General features: G+C 52.5%; 1 protein-coding gene across 1 annotated transcript in view; it reads right to left on the bottom strand.

Annotated features, from left to right (window-relative positions):
- Positions 1-1,807: 1,807 nt before the first annotated feature.
- Positions 1,808-18,581, bottom strand: part of FOXO3 (forkhead box O3) — a 119,182-nt gene continuing 102,408 nt past the window's right edge. Inside the window, exon 5 of the mRNA XM_004701999.2 lies at positions 1,808-6,290. The gene's annotated coding sequence lies outside the window, so the exon portion shown is untranslated. The remainder of the gene's footprint in view (positions 6,291-18,581) is intronic.

Genomic DNA, 18,581 nt, shown 5'->3' with positions numbered 1-18,581 from the left:
TGTGATAGGAGCCCCGGCAGGATAGTTGTTACACATTGGGCTGCAATCGGCAAGGTCCCAAGTTCGAAACCACCAGCCATTCCAAGTGAGAAAGACCGGCTTTCTTTCCACGCTCACCAAGTGACACCTCAGATCCACAGGGGCAGCTCTACCCAGTCCTGTGGGGTCGCTTTGAGTAGGCATCTCTATGGCAGTGAGTTTTTGTTGCCGTTGCCCTGTGTGATCCACTCCATCCCTCCCCTCACAGCTGTCTCCTTACTTTTCTATGTCCCAGGGGAATGGTGTGGCAATGGTGGAATCTGGCAGATCTTACCACACACTACCCCTCCTCCACACTACACATGCAAACACAATCAGATTTGGTTCAGGCCTCAAAATGACCGAAGACCTTCCTGTTTTAACTCCCCATTGAGGAAACTCTGGGGGGACGGGATTGCTCCCTCCGGATCGAGGTCAGGCCCTGTTTCTTTCTGATGGAAATGGAAGCACAGCTACAGTGGGGCCCCTAATGGCTTCTTTCTTCACCCCCCACACTTCAAGTACACTCTGCCCCCACTCCCCTATCCCATCGCCATCACCCTTTTTCCCAGTGGTGATGGGCGAGTAGGGGTGCTTGGCAGATAGACGGCTATAGAGCCTACCTTCCTCCACCCCCTGCCTCCGAGCTGTGAGGCGGTGACTGCACAGGTGCACACCACAGAGGAGGGCTCCTCTGGCTTCTTGTCTGGCCCTCACCGCTCTGACATTGGCATCATTGTCCAAGCATTTTCAAGATCAACGAGTTCAAACGCTTCCTCTTGACAAAGAAAACTGGAAGCAGGGAGAGTCTACAGGCTTGAGTTCTTTGTGTCTCAAGGTGGAGAAGGGAGATTATACCTAGAGTCTAAACTTAGCTAGGGCAGGGCCCGGCCGGCTGCCAGCCTGGAGACTGACTTGGTAACTGCAGATGGTTAACTTTGGCCTGTGAGTTTCTACATGGTTTGGGCCGATAGCTGGCAGCTGATTTCCACCTTCAATCTTGGGGGCAACAGTCAAAGTGGTGGGTTGGGGAGGGGGGGTTGGGAAGCTCCAACAAAATGCCCTCCCCCGGCATGGCTTTGGTATTTAAAGAGGGAAAGTACGTAAAGGTATGGCAGGGTGAAGTCACACAAGAGCATACACTCCTCCACCAACACAGAATTAACCAACAGGCGAGCTTCACCCGAAGGGCCCACTGTGTTGCTTGGCACCTTAAATCCCATTCCAGGGGCTTTCTAGAAGCGGAATCATTTTTACAGCCTATTAAAATGAAAAACCCAGTCCTGGCAACCAGCAGTTTCACACCAGGGTGGCCTTTCCCTGCCACCACCGAGAGCCCTTACTGTACGCAGAGATTACTGACGGACGCAGTTGCTACCTGGGAAGCTGGAGCATGCGTGTTTGACTTTCGATGTGCCGGAGGGCAGTGCTGATGACTGCTGTCCACGGGCTGGGTCACGTGAGGAGGCCCACTTCGACAGGTCAGAGCTGTTGACACTCAGAAGACAGAGAGTCTAGACCCCGCCTCTGCACTTAGAAGCTCCTCTGGGGAGCATGACTCAATGCACTCCACAGTGACTCTGCACCGTGAATAACACCATACATTTGCGTTTATTACACTGTCCGTGGAGGTCAAATGTGAGCTGGGGAAACGTTTAACAGGGTCACGGAGTGGCTAGATCTCAGGATAGAGTCCCTCAACTCTGGAAGCCCCGGAGATCCACTCAGCTGTTTCACGCGTTGACCTTGAAGATGGACGGGAAGGACAAAAGGACTGCCTGGAGTAGGGTAGAGTGTCATTAATGCTTTATTTACATGCGTCACCATCTCTTTTACAAACTAAGTGGGATACACAAGGCAGTATCTACAAACACCAAAGAGTATTGTGTTTTGATTTCACTTGGAAAGGGGAAGATTCCCAAATCAAACTGGTTTGGATCCTTGAGAAGAAAGGTGGTAGAGTTAAGTCATGGCCACTGTGGTGAGGCAGAATTCTCAGTCAGAATGCAAGATGGTAGTGTTCGCTTTGGGGGAGCGGGGAAGGGCGGGGTTGCTTCAAATCAAAGTGTGACCGGCTATTTGACTCTTCTTGGCTGGACAAAAGCTTCGCACCAGTGGTATGGATTTAACCCTCATTGGGATGGGGTGTGAGCAAGAAATTGAAACAGCTAAGACAGTGAGTGGTACAGAGACTGTCTACAGATAGGCTATTTTGGGGGAGGGTCTTGTGTTTTCCCCGTCATGCAACTTTTTTCCCCCTTAAAAAAAAAGTAAATGTGTAGCCAAAATGTGCAATACATTTTTTCCCATATAACAGTAACTGATTTTTCTGGTCCTCCTTCCCATCTGGTTCAATTCCCCAGGTATATAAGGAGCTAGGACAAGGGTCTGAGAAAATACGGAATGCTGGCAGTGGGACCCGTGGGAGGAAGGAGGGAGGAGAGGCGCGCCGTGTTTTGAAGCAGCTGCACAAACACTCCTGGAGTGTGGCCGAGGCTGTGCGAGCAGCCCTTCGTCAGACATGGACACAGGCAAGCGGGATCCCAAGAGGAAAAAACATTCCACTATTCAAACGGCATACACGCTACCCACCCTCCAATTGAGATCAAACGTGCACACTCCGTTTCTGTCATTTGGGCATCTGCTTCTAAGTCTTGTTTCACACACGATTTTGCAAGGACGCCAAGTTCCCCTCCTGGTGCCACGCCCCGCTTCCCCCAGTCCCCCAAGGCAGCTTGCTTCTTCAAACCGCTGTATCAGTGATTGCATATATAATATATATAAAAAGAAAAATTCTCTTTTGGAACTTTTTCTTTAGAACTTCACAGCCAATCATTCAAAGACGTTTCCTCGGACATAACAAGAAAGCATCTGGGGCCACTGCTACGTCAGGTCTCGCTCATCCCGGCCGGCCCTTGGCAATGGCCACGGCCATGGCGGGCTTACTGGCTGCTTGCCCCTTGTGCGTCTCCCCAACATTCAAATGTGCGCCGTGTGTCGAGAGGCGAAGTAGGTCCGCCATGCGTCAACTATGTATGTACACATTAGGCAGCCCCCCCAAAAAATCAACACCAGAAACAACTCGCCCAGAGCTTGCCTTCCACTACACTTGGGCCTGACCTCCCCACGCTGCTGAGACGGTTAAGAAAGTGTGTTTCAGCCATCTTGGGACTGCAGAGGCTGCAATAAAGCAAAGCAGCCTCAGGCCCATCCACAGTTTGTTACTGGTGCCTGGCTCTCAGACCAGGGCACTGAGGGCTGTCGATAAAGCTCTTTCCTCACTTTGGTCAGAGGCATCCATCCCGGGGGCCACTGAACATCAGGGTTCATGCCATGTTTCCAGCACTAGCTCCTTTTTCTGATTTCCCCAAAAAGGCAGCCAAGCTCCCCAAAGCAGCGTCTCTGGTGGCTGCAAGAGCCGCAGCGAGTACTCAGCAGGGCTCACACATCTCCGCTGCCAGGCCCCCAGAGGCAACCAGGGGTTCTGCTGAGACGCTGCGGATCAAAAAACTCTCTCAGGGATCTGTGACACCCACAACGGGACAGGTGGGCAGAGGGCTCCAGCCACCCCCGTTCCTGGTACGCCTGCCGTAGAAGCTGGCAAGTCTCAAGGAGCCTGGTTTTCCTTGTGAGCGGCCAGCTGAGGGGACAGGAGGCTGAGAGGGATATGTGTGGCCGGTGGGTCTTGTGACAATGAAGTTGGCGCTCGGCTCCGTCTGGAGGTGAGGTTTGAGTTACTGAACACAAACAAATGCAAACCAAGAACAAGGACCACTCCTCTGCTAGGGCCCGGGTCTGCTCGGTGGCCACCCTGCTCTCACCTGCGTGTCCTCTCTCAACTGTGTTAGAGGAAATTATAACCTGGCTCTGTAGGCAAGCGCTCGAACGGGAGCAAACAAAGGAGATGCCACAGGTCTGAAAGGAAGTCAGCATGTTTTAGGGGAGACCTATCCTAGGCTTGCTTTCCCCGCTCCCGAGCAGCTCCCAGGGTCTATGAGATGGTGAAGGCAAACGCAAGTGCGTTCGTCTACTCGTTCTCTTAAACCTGGAGGAGCGGTGATCAGGGCCTTCGCTTCGATGGCCCTCCGAATTTGCTACGTCCCCACCTCTGCTGCCAGTGTCCCCATTTGCATCCCGTCCTGGGGCGGCAGCGTGGGAAGCCAGAGAGGCGGTACGGGACAGTTCTGTGCGAAGAGCAGGCGGCTACAGGATCAACCGAGTGACTCACATACATTAAAGGAACATAGGAAGCTAGCCTGGCTCACCGACCAGCAGACCACTGGAAGAGGATACATATTTTTTAAAAAGTATACATACTTTTAAAATGAAGATTATAAACGTGTAGCTGTTCAGAAAAAGGCGATATGCTATTGGGCTACTATGACCACAACTGCACAAGAATTTACAAGAGTCCGTGAGAGGCAGGGCCCGTTCTCAAGCAGGACAACCCGAGCAGGCGGGAGACGGGGGACAAGACCAAATGGAACTCGCCTTGCGCGAGGAGCTGTTCTCACCCCCAGAGGAGTTAGAAAGCAAAGGCGCATGAGGGGACCCCTGGCGGATGGTGGGGGGTGTATAGGGGTGGTGGTGGCCTGTCCTTGTTGGTGGAAGGGGGGTGTCACTGCCCACTGCACGATGCATCAGCAAGAACTCATGCGGGGAAGTCTGTGTGCCTAAGGCCCATGCATAATGTCCCATTTTATACTGTACATGATAAAACAGAGCTATACACTGATATACCTAGTGCTTTTTTTTAATGCAAAGAAAAGTCGTCTTCTATCATGTTGGAGGAGTATGCATATGCTGTGCTAATCAGAGTGCCATTATTCCAGCTTCATATGTACCAAAGGTGTTCCCAACCAGTCTTTCTAATCAAGGAGGGGATCGCGCATCATCACACGTTCCGGGTTAAACCGAAAGCACCTATACAGCACCATACTTTGCAAAAACAAAACAAAACGAAATGAAATTCATAGAAGCTGTAAAGTTTTAAAAAAAAAGTTTCAACTGCCCTAGCTTGTACTTTCAACGGAATCATTTGTACAATGATAATCTAAGCGTATCTATCTACTTTTTAAAAACCAGCTGGTATGCTTACTTCCTCTCCCTCACACTTCTAGGGAACGGGTTACACACAGGCAGGCTGGAAATCATCACAACGGGACGTGGAGGCAGGGGGTGGACTGAGAGCTCCCTCAGCCTCGACTTGACACATTGCTCGGCGCTGGCTCCATGCGCACTCACCTGGTCATCTCTTCTGCACAGGAACACAACTACTTTTTCCCGCTTTCTCCTCAGAAAGTAAAACCAGCGCCACTAAATCCGTTGGTGGCCTTTGGCAACGAGGGACTGCTAAGCTGATTTCTTTCCTGCAGGGAGCTCCTCTCTAACCAGCAAACCAACACTGCTCACTGTCAGCTGAGGATACTGACAGGAAGGTGTGATCACAGGCCCTGCCAGTCTGGTAGTCACAGACTGGGTGCTGGGGGTGGGTGGGAGCTGAGGGGTCTCACCTACAGACCACCGCTGCTCAGAACTGGATATACACTGGGTTGGATGCTAGGCTTCATTGCCTATCTAGTCAGGGTTCAGTCCTGGAGTGCTATGCAGGAGCCAACAACAGTGCCTTTGTTCAGTTTTAAGAAAAGGATAATTTCCTACCAAACAAAAGGAGGGCGAACCGCCCCCACCTCTCTCGTGTATGTAACGGGCTACCTGATCTAGAGTTCCGAGGGCTCAAAAGTTCAGGATGCCCACAGCCAGAACGGTAACTGGCTACCACCTTTTCCTTAGGTTTTGAGGTTTGCCAGGGGAAGGATGGCTGACGTGTCAACAGAAAAATACTGCAAAGTGAATGCGTGAGAAAAGCCCAGAAAAAGTTGAAAGAAAACACAGACAAAAACAACAGGTGGAACACCCCCCTCCCCCATAGACCAACATCCCAGGAGGGAATGAGGGCCCCCCTCCCCCCCAGTGTCACCGCAGGGGTCCACAGTGTGCTTGGGGGGAGGCGGGTGGTGCCGACTGGTGCTGTCCTCCACTGGCAGGTATGTCTCATCCCCTGGTACAAGGAGGCTGTGCGTACTTTAGAGAGTTCTGTTCTGAGAGTAAGTGCTTCACCCTGGGTCAGGGGCCAGTAACAGTCTCTGCTGGGTTAGGAAAACGGCGTGGGATTCACAAAGGTGTTCAGCTGTAAACGGTATCACTGTCCACTTGCTGAGAGCAGATTTGGCAAAGGGTTTTCTCTGTAGGTCTTGTGTCAGTTTGCGGGTCTGGAGGAGGGAAAGAGAAAAGGAGAGGTCAGTTTTTAGGGTACTCGGGGTTCCCCTTTCACCAGCCTCCTGGCTCCTCATCCATCCCACCTCCAGGCCATCATAGGACGTGTTTCAAAAGGTCAGAAAAGCTAAGAATGAAACCTGGGGACTGCTTACCTTCTTCCTGGGCTTACAGGGTAGAAAAGTCTAAGTACTGTAAGTGGAGTTCTTTATTTTGGGAGGTTTGCAAAGAAAGGTGAGTCAGGGGGCTTTTAGTGGGCCCTTGTAGGTTAAAGAGGTCCCTGGTGTAATAGGATTTTGCTCTAGACTTCCAGACCCAGGACCTGTGACTTCAGGGCTAAAACGGGGCATCTTAAGTGGACCAAGTCTACTTTTATGGTTCTCCCCCACTGACTACGTGACCCAACTGATCCTGATCACCACTCTCCCCAGGAATGCCACAAGCCCGGACTGAGGGCAAGGCTGGGCCAACCTTGATTTCCCCCACTACAGGAAGTTAGTATAATTTCTACCTAGGTAGGCAGTCTTAGGAAATTTGTCTTAAAAACCTACAGGGGAAACAATTTACATCATAGATGCATATGATCAAACAACAACCACCCCCCCCACAAACCATGATGGTAACAACTGACCCCTCACTGGCATCCCACCCATGGAAAGGTACAAAGGTGCTCCTCTTAGCACATGTGAAGTTCTACAGGTCTAGTCTGGCTACAAAGAGTCCTGGTGGCATAGTGGGTTACTAGCTGAGCTGCTAACTGCAAGATCAATGGTTCGAATCCACCAGTCACTCCATGGAGGGAGGCAGGGGTAGGGCTGAGGCACTCTGTTACAGTAAACATTTACAGCCTGGGAAGCCTACCTGGGGCAGAGTTCTTCTCTGTGCCCCGGTTGCTTATGAGTTGGAACTGACTTGATGGCAGTGAGCTTGGGGATTTTATTTACTTATCTTGGTTTTGAGAATTGGGCTGCATGTGGCCACTGTGCCCAGAAAAGAGGGGTGTTTTGTTTGTTTGTTTGTTTATAAAATAAAAGGTCTGTGCTCACTGAGATGCAGCTAAAGGAACCAACATGATTCAAGCCATAAGACCTTTTGTTTATGGAAAATACAGTGTCGGCTGTCATGGCAGTTTAAAAAAAGAAATGGCGCCGGGCCAAGGACCAGACAGAAATGAGGTGCTGAAGCAACATGAGTGCAAGTCTTCGCACTGGGCCAGGTGAACCAGGATGGCAAGCACATCAACCAGCCCACAAGCACACTCACTCTGAGGGTCTGCCTACCCCCTTTGGAAGAGACACCTTCAGGCTCATCTGGGATTTGCCCCAGTGTGCCCTCCACTTCAATCCCTCCTGTGACCCCGAGCTTGCTGGCAGTCTTGCCTTTCCAACACGAACATTCAGACAGGTTGTGGGGTGTGGCGGGGACGCAGCCAGGGTCACACTCGCCCTGGTAGTAGCTCGAATACAAGAATGACTGCAGGCAGAGACACACAAATGGCAAAAGGTGGCCGTTTCCCTGGCTGGCTTTCTGGAGCTTGTTCCTTGCTTTTGAAGAGGCTGCAATGCTATCCTGGCCTACGCGCGAATGGCCAACGGAAGTCCCAAGCCTCAGGCCTGCGAGGCACTGGAGCCGGGCCCCTGAGGCAGGTTCACATATGGATCTTTGGAAGGGGTTTCAGCTTTTTTCCTTCACAATAACTGTTCACCAACCACAATCTAACATCACTATGCAATGAATCATCAGGGGGTTATGGTCCCCAAGTCCCGATCCTGACTTACTGCAAGAGCCGAGGGAGAAGCTGAAAAGTATTACCTAATTCACACCCCTCCCCCAGCTCCCTCTGGTGTTAATTATCCCACTGTGGACACCAGTGCACAATGGCAAGGTGACACACTCCCCCCCACCCTCCCCTAAGTACAGAGGAGCATGCAGCCTCCCAGTGCCAGGCCAGTACGGAGGGAAGGCGGGCAGAGAGACCCATCGGCCCCTGCCGAGCAGGGCATCCTTCTCAGCAGAAGGAGATTCGGGCACTGAAACTGGAGGCAGGAGGCCCACTGAGCAGTCCCGAGCTGCAACCAGTAGTAGCAGTCCCTAGCCTGCGTTCCCTCATCAAAAGGGCCCGGAATCTTCAGGGAGCCTCATCATTAAAAGAGAGATGCGCTAATCATCTCTCTTTCCCTGACAGCGGGCTGGGACCAGTGACGCCACGGCCCCCAGGCCTCCCCGGCAATGACTCCTGGGGGAGCCCGACAGGAAGCCGCCCCACCTCCACGCTCGGCTTAGAGGCGGCTCTCGAATACAGGACGCACACATCCACTCACTGCTAACCTCCACGGAACAGAAAGGCCACTTGCTTTGTTGGTGAGAGATGGAAAACCGATTGTAAAATGCTGTGGAAAGAGAGAGGGGGAGCAGGCAAACATGGATGACAAATGCCATTGTCCTTCTGAGAGGGACACCAGAATCCTGACCCAGGGCAGAAACCCGCGTCTGAACAGCTGGCACCAGGAAAGCAGCCTTGCCTCCTTCACGCAGCTCTCTCTGACTCTAATGAGGGCTCAGAGTCGAGGGACCACGAGAAGTCCTGAAGCCAGTCACCATCACCACGCTGGGGAAGCAACGATGCTTTCAGGGGCAGGGGGTGGGAGGGGGTGAGCGCGAGCAGGACCAGAGTCTCCGGGGTTTTGTCTGGGTGCATTTTACCTCGCTTAAAGTGGGATGTTCTGGGTACATGGGAGGTCTCGTGCATCATGCATATGACTGATGGGGGCTTCGAGAAGCTCCTGGGAAAAGCCCATCGCCTCTCAATCCCATTTTCCCCAGACTTCTGGAAGCCTGTCCCATGCATTCGTGCCCTCCCTGTTGTGACACAGCGAGACTTTGGGAAGGAAGAGGGAGCCTGTAGTATAGCGGGTGGGTTTGTAACGTATGGCCCTACACGTAAGCCAGGCAATGTGTCAATAACCCCAGTAACCACGCCAATGCTGCGCAGACGCACCAGTGAATCCCGTGGACAGGGAGAACTTGATGGCCCTGCCCCACAACTAAGTTTGAAACCAGAGAGCACTGATAATCAAATGATTAGGCCGGGTCTAAAAATACCCATGCAGCCTGTCATCTGGTCTTGGGCGAGGGGGGGAGGGGGCCCGCGTGGCAAGTCCCTCTGTGATCTTGGCATCTGCAGGGAAGGCAAATTTCTGCCTAATTATCTCCATAAAAATCACATGATGTTCTAAGAAAGAGAAAAACTCCCTCACCTCCCCCCCTCAAAAAAACCCAACTCCACACAAAACATTAACAACCCCAATCAACTTTAATCTGAAAATAAAACACAAAGATTCCTACTGCTGTCCTCCCACAACTTAACTCTGCCCGAGAAAACTCGGGATTTTTCAACAGCACGTCTCATCCTCTCCACAGGGAAGGCAGGCACGGGATCCCAACACCAACTCTGGGCGGGCAGGAGAGCCACCCGGCAGGAAGAAGTGCCCCCCCCCCACACACACACACACACAAGTTCTCAGAGGTTAGCGTGGGGACGGGGGCTCCTGAGCAGAGCGACAGAAGCTGTCTGCAGTGAGGCGTGCCTAAAAACCTGAGCGACAGTGGAGCGCCCTGCTCCTGCCTCGCCGGAGAGAATTCCTTTTCCGGTCCCTGAGCTCGATACACCGACCACGGGACATGTAGGAGGTGACCCCATGTCCCCCCATCTGACAGGGAACTCCGTGTAGCGTTCAGAAGACTGGTGTGGGCTTCAGCGTAAACCCTGAGGGAGGAGCATCCACCAAGGCTCTTGAGATTGGCGTCAGCCCAGGAAGTCAACATTGTGGAGGGTCTGGGGTTAGGTGACCACATCTGATCTGAGCTTCAACATGGAGTTCATCGTCAGGAATAGGGCAGAGTAGAACTGCTCTGTGGGGTTTCTCAGGCTGCCGTCTCTACGGGAACAGACTTCCGCATCTTCCTCCTTCCTGCAGAAGGGCTGGTGGGCTCCACCCTCAGACCTACCCGCTAGCACCCGAGCACTTAACCACTGTGCCACCAGGGCTCCTTAAATGACACAGTACAGGGCACGCTTCTAAGATTCAATGTGGTTACTCCTGACAGAAAGGATGCACCTTCTTCTCCCATCTTTCCTTCACACCCACCATCCACTCTCTCCCGCCTGCCTGCAGTCAGGAATCCTGCCTCGTTTCCCAGTGGAAGTGCTGGCTCCTAGGACTCGCCCTTCAACAACAAAAGGCGGCTACAGTCCAGGAGGTAAACCGGTGACGTGAATATCACAATATTGACATTTCTCTGGGTGTGATCCTATGCTGCAGGGCTCTGCACTGCATCGACTGGTTGGGGGGGGGTGGGGGGCTGTGTGAATGACTGGGAGGGTAACAGTGCCCCTCATCAGGCTGGAATGCCCAACTTCCTGGTGGGGGATGGGGGGCGGGACATGGACACATGACATGCAGTGCTCCTGGGACATCTGGTACCAAGTCTAGAAGGAGCCCTCCTGAAGTTCTCTTTTTCCAGCTCAAGGTGTACAGGGTTTTGAGAGAACTTCCACTATTTTCCAAAAGCGATTCTGAGGTTGAAAACTCAAAATCAACTATTTTAAGCTCCATAAATACAACCAGTGGAACCACTCACCCAATCCACCTGCAAGGACCCAACCAGGACCAGCAGGTGACTCGGATGGTGGTCACCGACCAGAGAAGGAAACGGAGGAGGTGGAAGGAGACCCTCAGTGCAGGCTCCAACCTACACCAGCACCGGGAGCCCTTGCATGGGGTCCCACCTCACCCTGGCAGCTGGGCAGTACAAGTGGATCATGCCCTCGGCCCTCAGGAGACAGCAGGTGGGCAGCCATTCCTCCGAGGGCCACCTTCTTCGAACAGACCTGCCACTCAACACAGTTTCTGTTCACTCCCATATAGGCTGGTCTATCTTGTTTCTCAGGAACCCTGGTGGTGTAGTGGTTCTATGCATTAGGCTGCTACCCACAAGGTTAATAGTTCTAAACCACCAGCTGCTCTGTGGGAGGAAATTGGGGCTTTCTACTCCCATAAAGAGTCATATTCGAGGAAACTCACAGGGGCAGTTCTACTCTGTCCTACAGGGTCGGCATGAGTCAGCATCCACTCCACAGCTGTGAGTCTTTAGTTCGGGGATTGCTTTCTGATGATTTCTAACCAAACCAAAGACCAGAGTACCACCCACAGTAGCATGTACCCAGAGAGGCCCATGGGCACTCATTTTCAAACTTGACGCCACAACTGGTAGGTTCCTCCCTCCAGCCGTCAGCAGCTGGGTTCTAGTTTCTCCCGAGGAGTCGAATCAAACACCTCACCATGTCACAAGTGGTTTCTCGTCAAACCAGGGCAGGCAGGCAGTTTCCCTTTGCAAATACTGTGGACTACCCTCTGGGGACTTCTGGACGAGCCATTTCTGTCCCTTAATAAACGCATTGGCAAGGAAAAAACGGTTATAAAAAACAGAAAATCTAGTATCATCTCTGTATTATTGGGAAAGAAACAAAAACATGTGTCATCTACCGGGTCCAGTAGTTCCCTGTAAGAACCCCACTCCCACCCACTGCCCTTGAGTTGGTTCCTATTCCCGTCGTGACGCTAAGGGGCCGAGCGGAACGCCTCCATAGGGTCTCGGAGACCGTGCAGGTGCCTGGAAGCAGAGACCGTGCAGGTGCCTGGAAGCAGACTGCCTCATCGCTCTTCTGTGGAGCAGCCAGTGGCTTTGAACGGCCAACCTTCTACTTAGCAGCCCAGGGCCTAACCACCATGCCCAGGGGCCCGAGTGGTAGGGTTCTGTTTCAGGCCTGGCTGCTGCCCTATGGAAGGAGAGTTCCCAGAGAAGGGTGGTCGTTTTCTCTGGAGTTTCACCCAACTTAGAGTTGGATGCAGAAACTTGAAAGTGTGTCACATGAGCCAGTCAGAGGAGCCACCAGCTTTGGGGGGAAACCCAAGGCCATACTCCTGCCCGCATCAAGTGGCAGTCTTTCTGCTGTGAAGAAAGCTCTCCTCGGGAGGGAAGTGACCCTAAGTGGTGTGGGATGGCCTGACTGTAGGGAGGTGGGGAAGGGGGATCAGGTGACCAGGCTCCCTCCCAGGGCTGGAGGCTCTGAGGTAGCTGAGAAGGACAAGACAGGGTAGGTCAGGGCAGGGCAGGGCGAGGCTGCTCTCCCAGCACCTGCCAGGTAGGAGGTCTTGCGGAGGTGCTCTAGGTAGAAGGGGGGCTGGGGAGCTACACATCGTCCAGTCTAGTCAATGCCAGCTCCCTCCAACCCCACAGCACAGAGCGGAGAGCTGCCCCATGTCGCTCAGGCAATCCTTTGAAGACATTGGGTACCACCTATCAACTCCCTAACACCGATGGTGGGAGTTCCCTCTGTTGGTGGGAAAAACCACCTCTGCGATGGGTGCCCCCAAACGGGGCAGGTGGAACTCGGGAGGACAGCCGCTCTGGAAGTCGCAGGTTTCATTCGGACGACAGGCCACTGCTACACCTTTCCAGCGTGTGCAGGGGTATTCGGCTGACTTCCTGCATCCAGTGCAGCCCACTCCTACACACTGATCTCCGGGACCAGTTTCAATCACAATCGACACGCAGTAACTTTAAATAGAGTCGCCAAAGAGCGCTAGATAGTATCAGTACTCGGTGAGGCGGATTTTAGCCGTCACCCCATTCTACAGAGACAACACAATCTCAGGCTCGGGGGGACAGAGTGCTTTGAGACTCAGCGACACGCGGCCAGGGCAGTGGCAGCATTCTGCGGCACAGCCCACGGCTCCCGCTGTGACTTAACCTGGGCACCAGGACCCTTGTCAACCCACAGCTCTCCTCAGAAGAGTGCACCCACTCCCTCTGCCATCGAGTTGATTCCATCTCACCTCAGGGAGCCCGAAAAAGGGTTTCCAAGGTTCTCCATCAGGAACAGGTACAGACAATCCTCCTCTAACTCCTGCGTTGCGGCTGGAGGGTTTGAACCGCTGACCTTGTGGTTAGCATTTGCCACTTACCCTCCGGTGGCAGCAGGGTACCAGGCCTGCTGCAGTGGCTGGCTGGCTATGTGCAATGTGGAGGATCAGGCTCTCGAAATCACACGCAAATAAAATCAGGGGCTTTTTAACAGAGACCAGTGTTTGGACTCGGCCTGAACTCTAGCTTCTTAGAGTGGAGCGGCTGAAGGAGGAGGGCCTGTCTTTTTACCCCTCACGGGAAGGGACATGGAAAAGAACATCTGAAGACATTTAAAAGCCAGGGGTTGTCCCAGAAAACCAGGCACATTAAGGCCGCCACGTACAAATACGCATATCCTCTGAGATAGTTTATTGTGCCAGCCTGGCCGATAAACACAAGTGGGATTAACTGAAGGGCGGAGAGATGAATGGCTCGGTGAGCCTCGCCTTTCTTGTCTCTTGCTCTTTGATCATCGGACCAGTGTGCGGCTGCCTTGCTTGTTCTGTGCCTCAATTTACAGGCTACACTACCTTGCCTGTCAGGCAGTCTGTGACAGGCTCTGTGACAAAGGGTCGCCCTCCAGCACCCACCACCTGCCCTCCCCAACCAGGCCTTCTCTGAGGGGAGGACCACTGTCTTCACTTTCACCACTGGAATGGGCTCGATGACAAACAGCAGCACGTTGCAGGGATTCAATACATGGGGATCGCCTAATGGACTCGGGCTTTTCCGTAGCACTTCCTCCGACGTGAGGGTCCGTTACTTGGTCAGGCACCGAGCCCCACTAAGGGTAAAACTCAGGCCTGAGAAAGGCTTGGTCCGTGGCTCCAGAAAGCTCACTGCCACCAAGGGGACTCTGGTCCACACCGACCCCAGAGGAGAGCAGAAGTGCCTCTGCGTGTTTCCAAGACTTTACTAAATCTCGATGGGAGCAGAGAGCTGTACCTTTCTGTGGAGCAGCAGGGTCAGCAGCCCACCTCACTGCCTACCCCGCCTCCTGGGCTCCCCTGGTATTTGACGGGGTGTGCCAAACAACGACAGTCGGGCACCCTTCTCAGGGTCAGACTACTCTTAATCCCAGACGCCTTTCATTAATAGTCTAGGCAGTATCATTCCTTTCTTGAAGGGAATTCCTTAGAGCACTGGCACCACCATTTCTTGAAGCTTAATAATAATTTTTTAAAAAAGGAACCGGTTCAAGAAAGCAGATACGTACAGGACACACAGCATATGCTGCCTGACCCTAAACGTCTCAGTGTGCATGAGCTTCTATCTAAGGCTCTGAGATGTCCCTGGGTCCCTGTGCTTGCAATTCCCCAAGCGTACTGGACGGCCGTGCAGGTCTACTACTCTGTGAAATACTAACTGGTAAGTGTTCAACTGTGTGTCTCTAAGTGTCTGAAGTATCACTGACTTGCAAAGCCAGCTTTTAACTTATTTTAGCTCTGAAACGTTAACTTTCAAAAATAACTTGGAGGATGGGGAGAAAGCCATGTTTTGGAACCTGAAGAGCCCATTGACGATGTGGGTGCTCTCTCGAAAGGTGGGGCAACGCCATCAACAAAACGAAAACCCAGCGCTGAGCCATGTCGTTCCCGCCCCCCACCCCACATCGGAGACCAAAGCGCAAACATCCTGTCTACCGTCCTGGGGGCCAAGCGCACGCCCTGGAAGGCACCCTGTCCAGCAACAGCCCGGGCCGGGGTTCTGACTGGGGCCTTTTTCTCGTCTCCAGGTGAGGCGGTGCCAGGGGAAAGACTCTACTTGCAGAAAACGGAATTCCCAAAGCCGATGCCTACTGAGCACCACAAAAAAGCAGTGCTTCGTGGGCGCTCACGAGGCCTTCCGGTGCTCTTCACCCCTCTTGCTCACTTTCCAAAGATGCTCCATGGCCCAGTGACCTCCAAGAAGGCCATTCTTTCATCGAGGCCACCAGCTGTGTGGGGCAAGAGCCACTTGGGCTCTCAACAGGCTGGTTGGAGTGGGGCTTGGGGCGGGGCCGGGGGGGTACCCCGCAAGTGCCTTATAAAAGAGAGGGTCTAGAAAGAACAGCTTTGGGTTGGGGGTGAGGGTGGGGAGCACTGCTTGCCTGGGCCTGGAGCGCATGTGAAGAGGACACTGGTCCCCTGCAAAGAGACTCCCCCCTTCCTCCACTGCACCCATCTGGTCCCACGCTGCACTGTGAACCACAGGCCAGCAGTTTGAAGCCAGCAGCTGCTCCGGAGAAAGACGGAGCTTTCCACGCCGGTACAGAGCCCCAGTCCCAGAGACCCACAGGGGCGGTCCTACTCTGTCCTACACAGTCGCTGTGAGTCGGCATTGACTCCATGGCAGTGAGCTTGGTTTGGCGTATTTTGGCAACATTAAAAAGGACCCAGACAGACAGCCTCTCCATGAACGGCAATTCTAGAATAAAGATCTCTCCGGAGGCAGCGGTCCCCAGGCCAGCCTACTGCAACCGCCACACTCTACTAGCCACAGCCCGTCTCATCGCGTCCATGAACTTCACAGCAAGCCCATACTGACCACAGCCATGCAGTTCCTCAGACAGAAACAGCGACGCCAAGAAAAATCATGGTGCAAAAAGCCTTTATTGCCTGGTAAGAAGGAGTCTAATCTGGTAAGAATTAGTCTCATCCCCAATACCAATATTTAAAGGCATAACAGAAACACAGCATTCAAACACCAGTCAAATAAGCACCAAAGGTCTATTCCTCCTCGGCCAATCCTAAATGGCCTCCAGGACGATAGACCGCCGTTGTTTCCACAAGGGCACTGATTTCTCTATTAACTCCAATCACAAACCACCTAACCTTGGCCAATGTTCACGTTTCGGGCTTGAGATGACACAAGTGCTGTAGCTTTAAGGAGACAGGGTAGAGTTTCCAGATAAAGCACTGAACTCCAACTGCAAGGTTGGTGGTTCAAACCCGCCAGCAGCTCCTTGAGGGAAAGATGAGGCTGTCTGACTCGGAAATGTCAGATTGAGTTAATTTCGTTTTTCTTTTTTTTTAATGTAGCTTTAAGGAGACCTGGTGATGTAGTGGATTACGCACTACTGAGCTGCCAGCCACTCCTCGGGAGACAAACATGAGGTTTCCTGCCCCGCTAAAGATTCAAAGTCTTAGAAACCCTGAGTTCTGATCTGTCTGTCCTACAGGCTTACTGAGTCAAAACAGACTTGATGGCAGTAGGTTGGAGTACGTAGCTGTAAACTCTTATTATTCGGTTCTCCCGTGACAGGTGGAGACCTGATGTTCCAAGAGATTTCCCCAGTGCTGGTCCTGAGATCCCAGAGGTGAGGCAGAGGCAGAATCAGAGGAGGGCTCCTCCTCCCCTCTTCATCTGGGGCTTCCTGGTGATGTTTCCCCATTCAAGTTGTGGAAACACAAAGCCTCCCTAATGAGCTCTCCAAATACCCAAAGATAAAGATGAATGAAAGCCCTTGTGAATTTGGGTCTCTTCAGACTGAAGCGGTTTTTCCCCTGGAAGGAGAGAGACTCTTACCCCGGGTCCTGTCTAGTCCACTCTAGCCCACAGCGACCCTGGAGGCCAGAGCAGTTACCAAGGTTGTAACCTCTGTGCAAGCAGACTGCCGCAGGCATCTCTCTCCTGAAGAACGGCTGGTGGATTCCAAGTGCTGACCTTGTGCTTGAACCTACCCCTACCCCCAAGCCTAAGGGAAGAACTTATGGAAACAGCCTGGTGGCGATAACCCTGGCCAGCTAACATTGCTGCTGCCAGTTTGTAAGTAATGTACAACACCTTGAAGGGGGGCATCAAAAGACAGTGCCCTTCAGACCCAACAGCTGGCATCTTCAGGCAGCAGTGGCTTTTTTTTTCTTTTCTAGGTATACCCATTGGCCAAAGTATTTCACTCGTGGCCTGTGCCAAAGACCCAGCCCTCTGGGCAAGCATCTCACCACAGCTCTAGCAAGACTGCCAACTGGAGAGACTCCCTCCATTAGCACTAGAGGACGGCTCACATTCAGTCGTAGGCCCTTCCGAGAGCAAGCCAAAATTTAGTCTGGAGAAAGAAGAGAATTAGGAAGGAAGGCAGGCAGGCAAGGAAGTCAAGCCAAGCCAATAAAGCCATTATAGGAAAAGTCTTGGGAAGCCGAGCTGCTTAATTTGGGAGAAAAATATCTGTAAGACTGGTCCCAAATCTGTTTCGTGAACTCAGGACAGCCTGCCCTGAAGCAAGGGCACCTGCTGGTGAAGTGGGTTCTGAGTTGGGCTCCTCCCACCAGGTCAGCTGAGACACCGCCACCTGCGCCCCTCAGGAGAAAGGGGCAGCTTTCTGCTTCTGTGAAGACGCCTGCCCTGTGTCATAATCAGCTCAGTGGCGGCGGGTCTGGTTTGTTCTCAGTTCCCTAAAGTGATGGCCAGAGTGTAAAGGTGACTCAATGACCCCAAGACTCCTTTTGGACTTCACAATGAGATTCACTATCCCCAAAGAAGTTGTTGATTGTCCTCAAAGCAGCAGTTCATTAAATGAGTAACAGAAATGGTTAAGTCTTTAAGATTTTCCTTGCGCTGAGTGTACAAAATCTTTTAGAATTACCCATACCAGAGACAGGCCTATTCGCCTGAAAGAGAAACCTACACTTGAAAAATCACCCCAATAAACTGAGAGTCTATTTTCTTCTGAATTCATTCTTCTCAATGAACCTGAGAGTGGCCTCCTTAAAAACGACACCAAAATGGAAACTTCCTTGTATCTTTGGAAGCCACCGTCACATGCCTCTTAATAGAGGAAGACAAACCATTTATTCTTCTAAAGACCCAACGTTTGAATGTCCCAAGTCTTCAGCATCCCTAGTTTGGCAAGAAAGCACTGGCACCCTATTTAGTCCCCATTACGGCCCTTTTTACCATCTCAAGAGCTATTAAATGACTGAAAGCAGATGTCTGAGCTCCACTGGGGCCTTCTCATGCCTGGGAGAGCTGAGCAGCGTTAGCAAGCCAACCCTCTCCACACTCCCTCTCTCCAGCCATGAGCTGGGAGAGAACTCACCACAGGAGGCCTCTGTAATTCCTTCACCAGGGCACAGGGGGTTAAACTAGGCTCAGGGTTTTATGGCTGTGAATTCCACTTCTCTTTTACACGACCACTTCAAGAAGGGGGTGAGTATCCAGCTGGGATTAAAAAGGAGCTAGGACACAGGACCGAGCCCTTCAATAAGGGGTTGCCATGGAGGGCCAAGTCTGTAAGCACAAGACCACCAGGGTTCTCCTTGAGAAAGGTTTCTGGGCAAGCCTCGCCACACCTGCTGCCCTGGCTGCGTTCAGAGCCCTTCCTGCGCTTCCCACCCTCT

Source organism: Echinops telfairi, unplaced genomic scaffold, assembly GCF_000313985.2.
Source record: "Echinops telfairi isolate 266 unplaced genomic scaffold, ASM31398v2 ScPeMD7_3533;HRSCAF=4204_0, whole genome shotgun sequence".
NCBI classification, from domain to species: Eukaryota; Metazoa; Chordata; class Mammalia; order Afrosoricida; family Tenrecidae; genus Echinops; species Echinops telfairi.
This window is presented reverse-complemented; position numbering and strand designations above follow the sequence as displayed.